General features: G+C 33.0%; 1 protein-coding gene across 1 annotated transcript in view; it reads right to left on the bottom strand.

Moving 5' to 3' along the window:
* LOC132759120 (protein pygopus-like) overlaps window positions 1-13,270 on the bottom strand; it is a 28,641-nt gene extending 15,371 nt beyond the window's left edge. The window contains exons 1-2 of the mRNA XM_060750843.1: window positions 13,167-13,270; window positions 9,133-9,274 (exon numbers count right to left, since the gene is read on the bottom strand). The gene's annotated coding sequence lies outside the window, so the exon portion shown is untranslated. The remainder of the gene's footprint in view (window positions 1-9,132; window positions 9,275-13,166) is intronic.
* Window positions 13,271-13,893: the final 623 nt, after the last annotated feature.

The following is a 13,893-nucleotide window of genomic DNA, read 5'->3' as shown; positions in this document are numbered from 1 at the left end:
TAAACACAACACATGTTAAAATTTTAACAAAACTTCCATGTTTACTGTTCTACACACCTATTACTTTAAAATGGCACAAGTTTAACATTACTAAGAGTCCAATAATCTGAAACAAATGTTACAGCATATTTTATAACCTTTGTATTTATAGCAGAAAATCTATTATTTATCATGATGATAAATCAATGCAAACGTATGACAGGATGATTTTTTTAATTTTCAAAGCAATCAATACAACCCTATTTCTGTTTATTTATGTCACTTTCAAGTATCCCCTCAGTAACATTTTCATTGGAGTTGTATTTTACAGTGCAGTGGACTCGGTGGAGCGTAAACGTCAATTCAGCACATAAAAGTAGCTATCATCTCTTACAATCGCAAAAAGTCGAACAATCAACTTGATTTGAAATGAACACAGGAATCAAATAAACAATAAAAACTTACTAAAATATCCTGTATAGTCGTACAAGGATAAAATAAGGTATCAAATATTCATTCAAAATTATAACGTCTTGAATAATCCTAAAATACTGACTAGAATCAAAACAATTAACTTGCAATTATATTGTTAGTTATAAATATTTTTGACAGGTTATATGGTCCTATATAAACAGATGTTTGGAAATATAACCCGAGCCACAAGTCGAGGGTTATACTGCAAACAACTGTTTATATACAGTCATATAACCTGTCAGGAATATTTATAACACATCTATAACCCAGAAAACAGACGGCAGCCATGTAATACATATATATATATATTTTTTTTTGTTTGACATCACTTCTAACATATATCATAATATTATAAGTCTTCTGTTACAAAAGGACTTCAGATTTCACTCACATTCAATTATTCTACTACTTGTGACTGAAGTTAGGGCTTGAACCAACAATCTCTAGGGTTAAAAGGCAGATACCTTAATTGCAAGGCTGGGAATGATCTAAATTCAAAACTGGAATAGTTGTAGTAAACAAAAATTTTGGGTAGAAAAGACTGGTGTGGGAGAAAAGTTAGGAAGAAATATGCAACATATTGTTTAGTCCATCTTATAGCTGATATTCTTCAACTGAAAATCTAAAAAAAAAATTCTGAACTGAAACTTGCCAAACAAAGGACAAAAATGTGATTAATCGAATATGTGAGCTGTTTTCATTTACTGATGAATACAATGTATTCATGCTTGGAACTTATCTAGGTCAACACATGTGGAAATTCCTACATTTGAAAAAAATACGGCTCTTTGATACTGAGAAGAAAACAACAACAACGATTAAGTGTACCAATTTATAGAAAGTTTAAAAAATAAATAACTAAAGAATCATCCTTAAATTGATTTATATTTCAGAAATATTAATTTTAAAATGTATGAATAATTGATAAATCATCCAATGAAAGTTGTGGATCATTATGATGTAAATATTTGAAGACCTTTTTTTTTTGTTATAATACAAACATTATTATCCTATCTATATTTAAATAAAGACCAAAGATACAATACTGTATCACCCAGCACTTATTTTCCTCTTCGTGAACAGAATCAAATGTCAGGGGAAAGATTTGACGCAATTTCCAATATTTTCAGATTTTTTTATTTTACAGCATGCAGCAATAAAGGACTGGTCTGAAAGTCTTACAATTGATTATATACAAATGTATAACAAAAGTTAAATAAACTTTGACCCCTTTACCTCATTTTGAGTTTGATTTAGTTACTTTCCATTTTTTACGACAAATTGAGGAACTAAGCTGCTATCAGTACACAATGGAAGTTCTTGATTTTAGATCTTAGGGCAAAATGCTATAAATTTGACTGCCATCAGGTCAAAGTAAACATTGGTAGTCCTCTATTTTAGGACAAAACTCCAGAAATTGACCTGCCATTAGGTCAAAGAATGCTAGTGGTGTCTTCTACTGTACTGAGGGTATTGCTGAAAGCCAATGACATATTGTTCCCATGGCCACCATGTTACTTAATTTCCCCTCAGCTAATTATAATACTATTTATTTAAATATTTCACTTCCTCAGAATCAAGTGCTCTTAAACTTTAAAAGTACACAATGACCTGACTATCAAGTATGAAAGAAACACTCATCAATATCATATTGTTCATGACCAGGTTAGGGAATGGTTGCTAATTTGGACTGTATCAAATAAAATACGCAAGAAAAACGAATTTGATAATTAATCCTGTATCAAATAAAAGACGTAAGAAAAACGAATCTGATAATTGCTCAAATGAAACGTTTCCTTAAAAGACTTGTAGTGATAATATCAATCTGGGGTGCGGAAATCTTAATTTTTTCCACATGCTCACATACAAGATCGACAGAATTTTTTTATTTTTACTTATCCAAAATTTAAAATTCATTTGTTTACATATTTTTTTTATTAAGGTAGGACAGCACGCTCGACTATTCTAAGTGCTTGATAGTAAAAGAGCCTTGATATTGTTAAATTTTTTAAGTTCACAAAAGGGCTAATTTTTTTTTATAAATTCATGTTATAGGCCTTAGAGAGAGTCTAATTATACAGAATTGGCTTGACTATTCGGAAGGTAATGTCACAAGGGGTTTTTATTGAGTATAATAATACTAATTACCTATGAATACATAAATTTGACAGAAAAGGTACAAAGGCTTGTTATTAAGATGTTTTATCAAGTAAATCACTACTTTATTATTATGAATGCATAAAATTGTCCCAAAAAAGGCACAAACTTTTCAGTAGTTATTGAGATAACAGCTTACAAGCAAAACTTTACCATGAATTTCTAAGTTGAAAAAGGGGAGAAAAATCAGCCTAAATGCAAGATAGAATTATGGATCTTTGTCAGTGACCTACAATTATGACACTAAATGCATATGTGAAGTTTTAAACAAATATCTTTAATAGTTATTGAGATATGTAAAACTTGCATGTAAACATTAACCAAGAGACTAAGTAGAAAAGGGGATATGAATCAGCCTTAATGCAAGATAGAGTTATGGAACTTGGTCAGTGACATACAATTATGACCCTCCAATTATGACCATAAGTGCATGTGTAAAGTTTCAAGTAAATATCTTTGAAGACCGTTAACCTTTAACCAAAATTTCTAAGTTTCAAAGGGGCAAATTATTCTGCAAATATTGCAGACAGAGTTATGCAATTTTGCAAACTGATGTACATTGTTACTATAAATAAGTATTTTAAATTTCAATTGATTATCTCAAGCAATAATTGAGATATTTGACTTTACAAAAAACTTTAACCAAAATTTCTAAGTTCCAAAGGGGCATAATTCTGTCAATATGGTAGGCAGAGTTATCCAACTTGTCAATCTGATGTACATTGTTACTATAAATAAGTATTGTAAGTTTCAATTGAATATCTCAAGCAATAATTGAGATATTTGACTTTACAAAAAACTTTAACCAAAATTTCTAAATTAAAAAGGGGCATAATTCTGTCAATATTGTAGGCAGAGTTATCCAACTTGTCCATCTGATGTACCTTGTTACTATAAATAAGTATTGTAAGTTTCAATTGAATATCTCAAGTAATATTAAATTGAGATATTTGACTTTACAAAAAACTTTAACCAACGCAGACGCCGACGCTGACCTCGAAGCCGACGCCGGGGCGACTACAATAGCTCTCATATTCTTCGAATAGTCGAGCTAATAAAAGACGTAAGAAAAACGAATTTGATAATTGCTCAAATGAAATGTTTCCTTAAAAGACTTGTAGTGATAATATCAATCTGGGGTGCGGAAATCTTAATCTTTTTTTTCAACATGCTCACATACAAGACTGACAGATTCTTTTTTAATTTTACTTATCAAAAATTTTAACTTCATTTGTTTACATATTTTTTTTATTAAGGTTTGTGAAATAATTTTGTAAAGAATAAAATTGAACAAACAGAAATTAATTCCACCTAGGTATTTCCGGTTGTACATCTTGGCTTACCCTAAGAATGTGACAGTGTCACTGCAATGGTAAGGGGAACTTAATTCAGCAAATAGTCTATACTACTACACTACACAGGAGGGGAATCATCAAAATAAAGGTAGGGTAATTGTCCATGGCCGAAAAACAAAGGGGAGGGGGGAATTATCCACCCTGTAAAATAAAAAGTGTAAACATAACGGACACAAATTGCCTAGGGTATCAAAACCACTCAAAATAGTTGGGAGGGGCGTTGTCTGTGTATCTACTATTCTTCTGGCAAAAAGTCCAGAGTCAGACATATATAGAATTTCCGCACCAATGTCAATGAGGTTGAGGTCCAGATACTCTTGGTTGTTTAACTTAAGAATATAACAGTTCCAAAACAAAAGTAGGACAAGTTCAAGATGCTTATTTGATGAGTTTAGGAATTTCTTCCATACCTGCATTTGTTACTCCTTTGTTCTAAACAAACAACTTTTCCATAGATGACAACAAACTTTTTTTCAAACAATAACTTACAGAAAATAAATATTTCATACAACTAAATGCTGTGTTTAAAAATGTAAATACAAGAGCACATGCAAAAATCTCTCACTAAATTATCGACTATCCCTTTCTTTACAGACATCATCAGAATAATTTGCTTGTATACAAGAGATGAGACCTTCCAATTACAAATTCATTTAAAATTAATCTGAAAAAACAAAACAAAAAAAAAACCATAAAAAAAACGGAACAAACAAACAACAAAAAACATTCACCGCATTGTACTTAGTCAAAGTACTGAGCCAGGATTACTCGTTACGCCATGCGCCACTTTTAAATCCACAAGTATTGTTGCGTGTTTCCTATACATGTTTCGAAGAATCAGAAAATCAGAGAATCACAATAAATGAAGCTCTTTTAATTTATAAAAGAGGTAGACAACTAAAGTCATATTAACAATGAACGGCTAAATAAGAACTTAGGAAACAGCTGCTCCCTCCTGTATCCACGCCTACCTTATTCTCTCGCTAACTTTATTTCTTAGAAAGTAACTTGAGTATGCCATTTTTAAATCTCCTTTTAAAACCATAAATAATTTTCTGTCAAGTGTAAGACAGCGTTGAAACATAGCAAATTGTAATATATTTCAAAAAAGACAAAAAAAAGACATGTCAACCAAAGGTAGAAAAATTTATCGGTAGACGCTCAGACCACATTTATAATACAAAGTCTCTGAGAAAATAAACAACCAATATACTGTTACCTTTAAATTTCTGACAAATCTGTCTTACTTATGTAACAGTTGTCAAATATATCAAAGACGTGACATACCTTTATAAATAATTGTAATACGAGACAATTTACGAAAACAACTCAAATATCTGTAACAAATATACTCATCAATATTGATATGAACATGCCTCCAATGTACGTAGGGAATGCATGTATCCCTAATCTGTTTTAGAAAAATTTCAAAATTTGTACTGACTGCATAGTGAACAGAGCAGATCATGTTCAGACATCATAGATCACAGTACCGGCAGATCTTGGGCTGCGCTGGTTGCATGGATAGAATCTGTTGCCACCCATGGATCACAGTGCCTGCAGGTCTTGGGCTGATTTTACATATCAACAATTAACATTAAATTCGTAACATTTCTCAAACACTGTATTTTTAAGTACGGCTAATATCAAGCTAATTAGGTTGCTAAGTAACCGTGTTTGTCGCGGAACAATCATCACAAGTATTATGTATGAAGCAGGAAAAACCTGCATCCCAGGTAATATCAATCAAATCAGCCCTATGGGAGTAAAATGTAACAGCAGACGGTTACAATTGTAAGCAAACAAATAACGGATCCTTGCACGTTTCATTTATAGTAGACAGAAAAAATTGTTAATGAAAGGCATTTTATACAAAATAGTCAAACACACAAACAAAAGAATCATTGAACAATGTGCACTCTTCAACTGTTACAAAACTGACTGCCATGTTTATTTATACTGAGAACTGATTCGAGTACAGATTTTAGCACAGTGAAATCATGCACACCACTGAGTATTGGAGCAGCTATAGAAAGGAAAACCACTGAAACCTGTAACACTGTAAGACTGTGACAAAACTAGCTGCTGTCATATCATATACAGTAGTGTTGATCTCCTTTCTGAATCAATAGACGGACAATGTATTGACAAATCTATCCTCAAACTTGTTATACCGATCCCAGTGAACTGTGGTGCTTTAATACAAGGGAGACAATTCTTACAATGCAAAGGGAGAGTAATCTTGATACAATTTTGAAACAGAAAAAAAAAGGAAAAGTAATTCAGTCATGACTGAAAACAGATGACTTCCTAATTATGTCCCTTGATACCAATTTTATAACTACAAAGATAACTGCCAAAGTATTTTTTTATAGATTGAAGACCAGTCTCTGAATTCAGTCCTGTCATTGGTCAATTTCAAATCCATGTCCAGAATCTAACCAATCATATTGCAAAGTCTAAGACTGGTACAAGAGCATTTCTTCTGAAAAAATTACCATTTCTTTGGTCTTGAAATTAGAATAATTACACAACACAGAGTGCGTCGTAAAGTCTATCTGTAACTACAGAATAATTTGTATTTTTCAACAAAATCTCAATCAAGAATAACAACTTCAGTGATTTTTCTTCCATCCTTAGATGGGTCCAGTAACAGACTAATTCCCAATTGGAAAACTTCCCCAATGTAAAATGTCTAAAAATTTCCATATAACGTTCATAATATTTGACTGTTGTAACAGAGAGGGTTTGGGACATGGCTTTGATCCCTAAAAGATTTAACTGAAACACAACAACAACCAATAAACACTGTTATAAACTGGCATACAGTTAAACATATATCAACTCTTTAAATTGGAAGCACATGTGTTATGAACTTAAGTTCATCTTTACAGGGGAAGTTTCTGACTAAGGGGAGCTAACTCTGTAAAAGGACATTAAGGGAAGCTAACTCTTTAAAGGGAAAATAGGGGATTCTTTTAAGATTAAGGTGAATTTTAAAATAAAGCTTTAAGTCATGGTAATATTTCTACATGACAAAATGAGGCTCTCTTACAGTTACAGATTGGAAATGTGATTGGCCAAGCATACAGATAATCAGGCAAAATACACAAATATACCCTAACCATTGGTTGGGCCCCTAGACTAACAAATGTTAACAAGGGAAGTAAAACATCTATATAATAAGTCACTGTTCAATTATAGTATACACAGGGATGTTAACACTCATATCTAAGAGAACTGATTACTATTCAATTATAATATAAACAAGGGAAGTAACTCTTCAATCTGAAAGGAGACTGTTCAATCATAATATCAACAGGAGAAGTAACTTCTCAATGTTGGAGATGGCAGTTCAAATATAATATCTACAGGGGAATTAACTCTCTAGTCTGAAAGGTGAATTTTCAATCACAACATCAACAGGGGAAGTAACTCCTCAATCTAAGAGGTGAATGCCATATCATAATATCAACAGGGGTGGTAACTCTTCAATCTAAGAGGGGAATGCCCAATTATAATATCAACAGGGGAAATAACTGGTTCAATGTCTATATATCAAAAGATTATCTATCTGTGCGGTAACTATTAAAATACAATTTCTTAAGGGGAGATAAAAGTTATTTTAAAGTTATCTTTTTATTGCAAATTCTTCCAGAAGTAAAGACCATTTGTTAAAGTTTGTTTTAACCAGAAGGCAAACATAAAAATCACTTCAATGGCTTACATACTTTCTTAAAACTAAATACGGACAAATTGAGGCACTCTGAATAGGTGATTAATACCCTTAAAGCACTAAATTGTCACAGTCAACAGAACACATTTCCATGTCACAATTTTTGTACAAAATCTCTTGCAATTTCAATCACTGTAGACCAATTTTTACAACGTAAGCGAGACTTTCTGGTTACATTTCAGACTTGCGATTCCAAACCCAGCACCTTCCTTGCCATTTTATTCTAACCAATCATTCAAACAAGAATGAAAATGTCACAGATCCATTACAGAAGTTCAATCATTTTATGTACTTCTAAGATATTTTCTGAACTCATACGCAAATGCAAACACAACCAACTCTTTAGGACAGCATTAAATTTTGTACAAAACAAAAGAATGCATTTTATCCTAACCCTTTTCAATGTCAGAAAATTCCAACTTAATTATAACTGAAAATACAAGAATAACCTTTTATAAATGACCACACAATATAAAAGACCACATAAAGTAAATGATAACTTATATTGTAAAAGACCACCTGTACAAAATGAAAATTCATTGTTAACGGCCAATGTGTAGTTAAAGTTAATTTGTATACAAGTTAAGAACAGTTACTTGAAGACAACTTGTGATAATTGGCCATCTATCAAGAGTACAAGAACGCGTCCTTCCAGGTTCGCACCTCTATTGTAATATATAACAAAATGTCAACAGGAAGTGATGTTTATAAGGTTACTAGGTAACGTACTGTAAGACTCATACACTGGCTGCCGGTAATAACAGGAATATCTAGCTCCAGGGTAACTGTTTCCGGCAGTAACGACTAAGGCTCTGCTGAGTTACCACTTAACAAATAACACCAAGAGTTGATAGCCAGTGTTTGATTCTTTTTCTTGTATAAAACACGTAAACCATATTTCGAAAACTATTATTTTCATTTAGCACTTTTCTCTTATAGTAGCATATTAATTTACAACTTCATTCATAACAGCAAAAGACGTCATACTAAGAACGCAATTCATTCATAAAACGGATGCGACCTCATTTAAAACATGCCACTCGTCTTATATGGGAGTGTAAGACAGGTTTTTCTAGTACAGAACTTGGCCAATGACATTTAAATGTGACCCAGTAGGTATGTATAAAACTTCAAGAGAAAACCTTCAGTGGTTCTCGATAATTTCAAAAAAATCCTAACAAATCTCTACGCCTACAACATCAACGCTGATGTGAATATAACGGTCCAAATATTTTCGAAAAAGACCAGCTAAATATATCTTTACACATAAAATCAAGAAATCGTTACAATTTTTTTACTTTTCTTCATCTTTTAAAAAATTTTTTTAAGACAAAACCGTATGCCACTTATCCCAGTAACAAACCTCACTGATGAAGGATACTTAAATGTTTTATATAATGCATCAACAGTATAGATAAAACCATAACATACCTTTATATCGCATTATTCAGGCAAGTTACAGTCCATCAATATATAGATAATCACACTGTAGTTTGGTATTTTGCGTCCACAAAAAAGTGTATCTTGTCTACAGAAATAACTTTGTCACACTTTTACGTTCTGCTCGGAAAATCTGCAAAATATTAGGACATACATCAGGAGAGTAAATGGAGAAATAGACCGACATTATCTACTGGAAATAAATAATTGATATATATATATTTGTATACATACATATTTACATTTTGCACATTTTACTCTTCTGACATTTTAAACTATATAAATTTCTGATTTTTCAGGCTTCCATTAAGTTTTTCTGTATATTTTCTAATTTTTTTTTTTTTTTTTTCATATATGATTTTTCCATTTCTTTTCGTTTACAGCCAGACAAAAATCAATTCAAATGGATAAGTAGTTAGGTGATTTTCAGGGAAAGACGCTTCGGCTCTAAAATTCAATATATAAATAAGTAATCACACTTTCTTTCTCCAATCACCCATAATTTAGTTCAGTTTCCGTGACAAATGTGCAAAATAATACAGTTACTTTTCTCTTCGCATCTGTTTTTTTCCCCCTTCGTTCTTTTCATACTTCACTAAAAATTCTAATCTAGGCTTGGTTAATATAGAGATATATCAATGTAAGCAGTAGGAAATATCAATGAAAGCTCGTCATCGGATCTTAACATCTGAGAAGGCAATAATTGGTCGTACAGATTTCGTCTTATTCAAGGTTTTAATATTTAAGTGAAAAAAAAAAAATCTTTCTAGAAAAACACAGATCTACATAAAATAAGAATCTTGGACTAAAAATCTATATTAACAGAAGTCTCTATAAAGGAACGTCCCTCACATTCAGTGTGACAGAAAAAAGCAATAATTGGTCATTTTGACGGACACGAGTCGAGGTTTTTTCGTATAATCCCCCGGTGATTTATCCGATATAATCAAACATTTATTTTGTTTGTTTAGATTAGCCTCATGATAGCAATATACCACAACATTGCCATTTACCAAGACATTGTCAGCTACAGCAATATTGCCGTGTTGCCATATATCAAGATATTAACATTAATTACATCAAGACACTTCCAGTTATGATGAAATTGCCAAGTAAAAAGCCATATAATGCCATTTATATCCAGATATTGCCATTTATTTCAAATTGTGATGACTTGTTATGTTATTGAGTCATTACGCAGGCTGCCGTTTTATAACCGGACATAATGGTAAGGTATTAAATTGCCATATAAAAAGAGTTAGACATTGCCATATATCAAGACATTGCTATATTCTGGGTTGCAGTTTAGGGCCTTGTAAGGCCGTACCAGGTTATATTCTGGGGAAAAGGGGACAGCTGAGAGCCTGTACCTGGCTTTACTTTTGGGAGCACCCCACTGTTTAGAGCCTAGTCATAGCCGTGGAAGATATACTGCTTACAAATTATGTAGAGGCTATGTCTGTTTTTTAATCTTGGTGAACAGTTTAGAGCCTGATCCAGCTACATCTGGCTATATTCTGGGAGTTTAATGCCTAGTTAGGCTATGTCTGACTTTATTCTAGCAGACTCTTAGAGTCTTGTCAGGCTTTACCTTTCAATACTTGGCTATATTCTGGTAGCATAGCTTAAAGCCTGGTCTGGCAATGCCTCTTAATATTCTGGAGTCATAGTTTAGAGTCTGGTCTGGCAATGCCTCTTAATATTCTGGAGTCATAGTTTAGAGTCTGGTCTGGCAATGCCTCTTAATATTCTGGAGTCATAGTTTAGAGTCTGGTCTGGCAATGCCTCTTAATATTCTGGAGTCATAGTTTAGAGTCTGGTCTGGCAATGCCTCTTAATATTCTGGAGTCATAGTTTAGAGTCTGGTCTGGCAATGCCTCTTAATATTCTGGGGTCATAGTTTAGAGTCTGGTCTGGCAATGCCTCTTAATATTCTGGAGTCATAGTTTAGAGTCTGGTCTGGCAATGCCTCTTAATATTCTGGAGTCATAGTTTAGAGTCTGGTCTGGCAATGCCTCTTAATATTCTGGAGTCATAGTTTAGAGTCTGGTCTGGCAATGCCTCTTAATATTCTGGAGTCATAGTTTAGAGTCTGGTCTGGCAATGCCTCTTAATATTCTGGAGTCATAGTTTAGAGTCTGGTCTGGCAATGCCTCTTAATATTCTGGGGTCATAGTTTAGAGTCTGGTCTGGCAATGCCTCTTAATATTCTGGAGTCATAGCTTAAAGCCTGGTCTGGCAATGCCTCTTAATATTCTGGAGTCATAGTTTAGAGTCTGGTCTGGCAATGCCTCTTAATATTCTGGGGTCACAGTTTAGAACCTGGTCTGCCCAAGCCTGCTTATATTCTAGGGGTAACATTTTAGTAGAACCTTGCCAGGCTGTACAAGGTTATATTCTGTGGGAAGGGCAAATGAAAGCTTGTACTGGCTCCTGGCTTTATCTAAACTGCTATCTCTCAACATTTAAGGATATGGTCAGGCTAAGTCCAGCTTTATTTATCCAGGGGATACAGTTTAGAGCCTGATCTGTTTAAAATTCAGCATGTTAACGGTTAAGGTATTAAGCAGATCAATTTAAATAGAAAATGAATATTACTATTCAACCACTATCATCATTAGTCATAAATTTATAGCAAATAACGGAGTCAATATAAAAATACCATTATTCTAAAAATAAACCAGTCTGCACTTGTTACACCCTTAAACTGAAACTACAGAACAAATTGGACAACTTGGTCCTAAAAGAACAACAACAACAACAATAACAACAACAGCAGCAAAAGAATTGGTCATGGGCTTTTCCCCCGGAAAAAAGATTGTAAAGTTGATTAGGTTACAGTAAGCCTTTACGCAGGGATAATACATTTTCAACCAGATAGTGATGTAGACATAATTTGTAATCAATATATCTCGCAGAAAAACGGCTCTTGTGCCGTTGATACTAGAACACTCTTGAAAACTAATACACTGATATTGTCTAAATATAGGTAGTAGCCGTGAATGACTGAGGATGGCAAATAAATATTGATTCTCGTTGTTTTCGCCTTTAAAATGAAAGGAAAAGCGGAGTGAAATAAAAACACAACAGGAACAAAGAGACTTGAATTTTAAGTAACAATGACAAGAGAAAAAAAAAATTTTTTTTTGATGTCTAGCTGGTAAATTTCAACATGAAATATAGTAATTCTAAAGCTGAATAAAGACTTTGAATGAGATATATAAATAGTTCATTGTTTTAGTACGGAAATCAAACCACAATAACAATGTCATTTCTCTATTTTATTGATATTTTTTACGCTACTTATATTGACAGACTTTCTCTGTTTGGAAAGTTAAACAGTCCATCCTCAAACACAACGATTTCAGGATAAAAAATTCCTTAAATTAACGCAAACCCACAGCGGATACACAAAATTAACAGTACCGTGCCTCGCAAGCCTAAACAATTCAATAAGTACCATGTCTAGCAATAACATTAGCACCTCCTACTTCTGACCTTTCTTAGGAGCTAATATATTCCAACTTGTACCTGCGAAAAAACAGGAAATTGACTTGTTCCTTATCCACTGTGAACCTAACATGAATCTAATGAGAACATAATGTGAATCTAATGTGAATCTAATGTAAACCTAATGTGAATCTAATGTGAACCTACTGTGAATTTAATGCAAAACCTTATGTAAACCTACTGGGAACATATTGTGAATCTAACGTGAACCTTATGTAAACCAAATGTGAACCTAATGTAAACATAATGAGAACCTACTTGGAACATAATGTAAATCTAATGTAACCTAATGTGAATCAATGGCTTGTCAGAAGCAACTTTGTAGATTTTGATCAAACTGCACCACAAAATGCATAACATAAACAGACATTGTTAATAGTGGCATAACAATACTATTATCAAAACTAGAACTTAATATTTCACCTTGTGGAAATCAAAAATGATCAGTCTTTGCCAGTATAGAGCCAGACCAGCAGTACCAGTGTTATAGCCAGGCCATTTTAGGCCTTACTTACTTGTTAACTTCCTACCAAGGGTGACTTGTATAATGTGTTGTCTACCAGCACCAGTGAGGTCTCATCTTATCCCGGTAACTGTTAACTAGCATACTGGATCTGAAAACAACAACACAAAACTATTAACTGGTAAGTGACTTTTTTTTGCATAAAAATTTCGCATAAAAATTTATTAAGGCAGTATAATTTAATAGGAATTCTCTTTATAAAAGAAACAGTTGAAAAGTCTCAACTCAAATCTTGGCAGTTCATGAAAATTTCCAATATATATTGCCTCAATTATCTCAAGTTATTAAGCACATAATCATTGGCTTTTGTGAAAAAACACTCTTTATATCATATATAATTTTATACTTTCATTCAATAGCAAAAAAAAAAATCAAAATCAAAGGGCAGATATCTAGAAATCAGACTGGACTTGTCTGACTTCCACTTTGGCACTTTCCATTATCAAGCTTCAGGGAAATCATGATGAAAATTTGGAAGTTGCTCACTCACATCTACCAGAGCCTGGTCAAACAGTATGATGACCAAACGTTTGGTCAGACAAACAGCCTGGTCTGGCCAAAGGCTGTAGCGACTTTGGATATATTTCCAAACAACCATTTACATTGGGCCAGATAACCTGTCAAAAATCTTTCAAATTTGTAACTTACATTGTATGGTTATGTAGCATCTGCATCTTTATGTTACAAACTTAACATGTTTGCAAGGATATCAACCCTAA

This window comes from Ruditapes philippinarum, unplaced genomic scaffold (assembly GCF_026571515.1).
Source record: "Ruditapes philippinarum isolate M1 unplaced genomic scaffold, ASM2657151v2 ctg5637_1_1_1_1, whole genome shotgun sequence".
Classification (NCBI taxonomy): domain Eukaryota; kingdom Metazoa; phylum Mollusca; class Bivalvia; order Venerida; family Veneridae; genus Ruditapes; species Ruditapes philippinarum.
This window is presented reverse-complemented; position numbering and strand designations above follow the sequence as displayed.